General features: G+C 44.5%; 1 long non-coding RNA gene across 3 annotated transcripts in view; it reads left to right on the forward strand.

The window, feature by feature from the left end:
• The first annotated feature begins 1,579 nt into the window (after nt 1-1,579).
• The window catches only part of LOC102467912 (uncharacterized), a 16,428-nt gene continuing 13,797 nt past the window's right edge, over nt 1,580-4,210 (forward strand). For 2 of the 3 annotated variants that reach the window (XR_335393.1, XR_001370794.2), the window contains exon 1: nt 1,580-1,642. This is a non-coding gene — a long non-coding RNA (uncharacterized LOC102467912). The remainder of the gene's footprint in view (nt 1,643-4,210) is intronic. The other variant, XR_335394.1, reaches the window with a different exon arrangement.

Here is a 4,210-nt window from a genome sequence, read left to right on the forward strand (position 1 = left end):
ATCTCTGGGAATCTATAAGCAAATATGTGTAGATCCACATTATACAATATGAGCCATGCATCCGTGCACTAGTGTGAAGTGCACTCTGAGCTCCTTGAGGGCAGGTGTGTAATTTATTGTAGGCCTCAACGGCTAGCACATAGATGTTTTGTAGAAGTGTTTTATAATCAAAATAGAAAAAATGTGCACATGTGTCTGTGAATCTCCAAGGTAGGCCTTGCCAGTATGTGTTAGACTGACTGGCAGTGTGGATATGCACAGGCATTGGGGTGTGACAGTGTCTGTGATATGGGAAAGTGTGTTTCTCAGGGAAGGCTTTGCGGGACGGAGTATGATTATATGAGCCCTTCCTGAGACATTGGTTATTGCAGGTCTTGGTTCCCATCTCCTCACTTTCCCATCTCCCCACAGTGGGGTCCACAGAGCCCTGCCAGCCCACATAGGCTGCCTCCTTTTCCAGTTCTTGAATTTTCTCTGGAAACTGGCCAAGGCATTGCTCCTTATGCAGTTCGCCCTGGGCAGTGCAGATGCTGTGGTTAGTCCAGTCTGAGGCATGGGCCTGAAAGGCTGCTGCTGGACATCACGCTGCTCCCTCCAGCATTGCTCAGGAAGGTCCCTGCACAGACACTTTAGTCCAAACCTGCTTGGTCCACACCCAGCCATATTTCCTAACTTTTTTCTTTGGTTCCAGTTCCTGAAAAGATCTTGACTCCATTTGCTCTTCTTTGGAGGATCTGAATTCTTCTTGCCAAACTAACATTCCTTGAAGAATTTTAAAAAAAATTTTCTGCCCACAGGGCATATGTATGAGAGAAACATATGTGAAGAGAGATAGAGATGAGAGAGAGATAGAGATGAGAGAGAGAGAGCGAAAGAGAGGGAGACTCTCCTCAATAGGGCCTGGTCATGGCACAATCCTATCCTTCAATTTTCCCTTCCATCAGATCCTGGGCATGTGCACATTCAGCATAATTTTCAAGGCTAAGGAGGCAAAACTCAAACCCTGATCAACCCTCTGGGCTCTGGTTTCCTCTGCATAGGACTTAACCGCTGTACTACAGGGCCAACCTGCTTGGATAATCTTGACCACCTTGACTGGGAATGTGCTGCCCCAGGCTGGATAATCTTGACCACCTTGACTGGGAATATACTGCCCCAGGCTGAAGACACTGTTCTGCTCACCACAAGATACCTTATTATGTTAGCTTGTCTCCAGGTCATTACCATTTCCTAAATTAATTTATTTGTCTTGGTTTATTCTCTTTACCGTCCTCTTCTCCTACCATCCACAGAAAGATAGACTACTAGAACAAGAACTATTATTAAAGTACATCTACTCCAACCCTCTCATTTTACAGATGGAGAAACTGAGGCCTAGAAAAGGCAAGTGGTGCTGGTTTATTGTTATTTATTTCACAGAAATTTTATTGTTTATGATGTGCATGATCCAGGGTTGGGGTCACAGTTGAAGGGGGAGGACAGACATGCACATGGTCCACTAGAGTCCAGTATGATGGGCATTATGACATAGGAGAATATTGTCATGGAGCAAATGATCTTAATACACATAACTGTAGGAGCAGAGAGGAGGGGCTCCTGCACAGATACAGGAGATGTAGGGGACTTCTGGAGCAGATGATATGTGAGTTATTTCCTGAGTAGGAACTCACCTAGTGAAGGGGGTAAAAATTTTGGACAGATGGAAGAAGATTCTAATCTAATGCATTGCTATGAGTTCTTTTCCAGGTCCTTATTTCTCATTATTTTTTCTTTATTTATGATAAAGTGGGAAAGAGAGAGAAGGAGAGAGACAAATGAACACCCTCCACAGGGTCCAGAAATGCTGCAATTCCGTCCCTCCAGCCCCCCAGTCAGTCAGATCTTGGGCGTTTGTGTGTATGCCCAGAATTTTTCAGGCTAACTGAGCCGAGATTCAAAGTGCAATTGCGGTACGGGATCCAGCTTCTCTGGAGCAGTGCATTACCACGATGCTGCGGAGCTGGCCTGTGCTTCTCATCAGTGACATTTCAAAAAGGCAGAGGTGAAGAAGAGTGGAGGAAAAGGGGATAAATAATTTAAATATGAAAGCGTAAATGAGTGACTGAATAAAATTCACATTATGAGTGTCCACCACGTGCTGGTATATCGTGTATACTAGGTCGTGTTATCCTGATGACATTATGGTTATCCTCCTTTGACAGATGAGGCACCTAGGACTCAGTAACTTTCTCACATCTTGCAGATAGGGGAATGGAATTGAAACCTAAGATTGCTCAGCTCTGTAAATGACTTTCCCCTCTCCTCTGCTGCGATTGCCAACCTACTTCAGTTTGAGGATTGTATTTCACTTGCCTCTCCCCTCTCAAAATTGTAAAGGAGAGCAATTCTTGTGTCCTACCTATTAGCTGCATGGGGGGAAGAATCTCCCTGTAGCCCTCCCACTCGTAACAGAGGCAAAACTCTCCTATCTGCTGAAAGTCATGTCAGTGAATCAAATGGTCTCTGCCAGTAAGCTTATTGATGGGGACTTTACCAGTCCCCAAATCTGCTGATTCTTCATCTTCACTTGAAGCCAAATGAAGTTTGATTTTTAATTCACTTCTCAGTCATAAAGCAAACCAGTGACTGTAGGCAATGCTCAAACACAATCTCTCTCCAGGCTCCCCAGCCTCCTCCCTCACACTGGTTCTGCTGAGCAGATACTGACCAGAAGGTGAATTCCATTCCCCTCCCAGAGCAGCAGTGGTCCAATTCAGCAGTGCTCCAGTTCACTGCAATCAGCTGCAGGTGCCTGTTCCCAGCCCAGATGGTCTGCTGTCCTTGGACTCTGGACACTGCGATTCTTAAGAAGTTCTCCAGGTGGTGTAGGCAGCTGGGGCTGAGAACCACTAGCTTAGGTTGTATTTTTCCCTGAGGCACTTGGATTTAAACAGCCTCTCATGTTTGAGACAAGCTTTTGATGCTGGCTCACCATGAACTGTGCTTCTGTTTTGAAAGTGGATCTTCTGTTTTGTTCTCTTTTGGGAGCTCTCTTTCCTGCCCCTTACTTGCTGGGCTGCCTTGCTCTAGCCATACTGCTCCCCAACCTGCAGAGGGTCTGAGCTCTGTGTAACGTACTGTTCACAGGCCCAACTGGCCACACGCCCTGCTGACTACTGCTGTCCCTCCTATAAGGAACTGTCATGCCATCTCAGGAACAAGTATCATGAAAGGAAACCTGCCATCTTGAAGGCAGGAAATCTTTGGTTCAAAACCTAGCCTAGATACTCTCTGGTTATGTAATAGCTCAAAAATCTATTTTCTCACCTGCAAAATCATTGCTACAGCTATAAGTCCACTTAAAACTTAGCGGGAGGCCATCCTCTCCAACTGTGGAATTTCCTAAAAGTCCCAATCTCCCTTGTCACTCCTCCTTTATGTTATTTTATTAAAATATTTATTTTGCTCAAGAAATCACAATTTAGGCAGGGATCAGCAGGGACAGCTTATCTCTACTCATCATCATCTTGGAGCAGCTTGAAGGCTGGTGGTTAGAGTCACTCAAAGTCTTGATCATCTACATGTCTGGCCCCTTGGCTGGGAAGACTCAAAGAGCTAGAGCTGAGACACTGGGGCCACTCAAGCAGTTCACTCTGTCTTTCTCACTGTGCCTCTCCACATGGCATACCCTGTTTGTGGCTTCTGGGTTACAGATTTCTCGTATGTTGGCTGAAAGCTCCCAAAATGTGTGTTCAAAAGAGAGCCAAATGGAAGATGCATCTTCTGCAATCAGTCTCAGAGGTCATATAGTATCCTTTCTGTGTCACTCTCCTCATCAGGGCAGCCACAAAGGGTCCCTTGATTCAAGGAGTGAGGAAATAGGCTCCACCTCCTGATGGAAGCGTAACAAGATTTGGGAAGAGAATGTGGGGCTAGAAAATATTGTTGTACCCACTTTGGGGAAATACAATTTTCCACATGGAAATAACAATATAGTTGTAAGTCACGTAATGATGTTTTGGACAATGTCATATTATATATATGACAGTGGTTATATAAGACTATAATGGAACTGAAAAATTTGTATTACCTGTCAGATGAAAATATGGGACATTTCCATGTGATTAGTCTTGCAGAGGGAGGTATTTTACTATTGTGCTACTATCCAGTCCCTATACCATGCTTTTTATTGTTAGAATCTACTCTTTCTACTGGAAAAAAAAAAAAAAAA

This window comes from Tupaia chinensis, unplaced genomic scaffold (assembly GCF_000334495.1).
Source record: "Tupaia chinensis unplaced genomic scaffold, TupChi_1.0 Scaffold000407_4, whole genome shotgun sequence".
Lineage (NCBI taxonomy): Eukaryota > Metazoa > Chordata > Mammalia > Scandentia > Tupaiidae > Tupaia > Tupaia belangeri.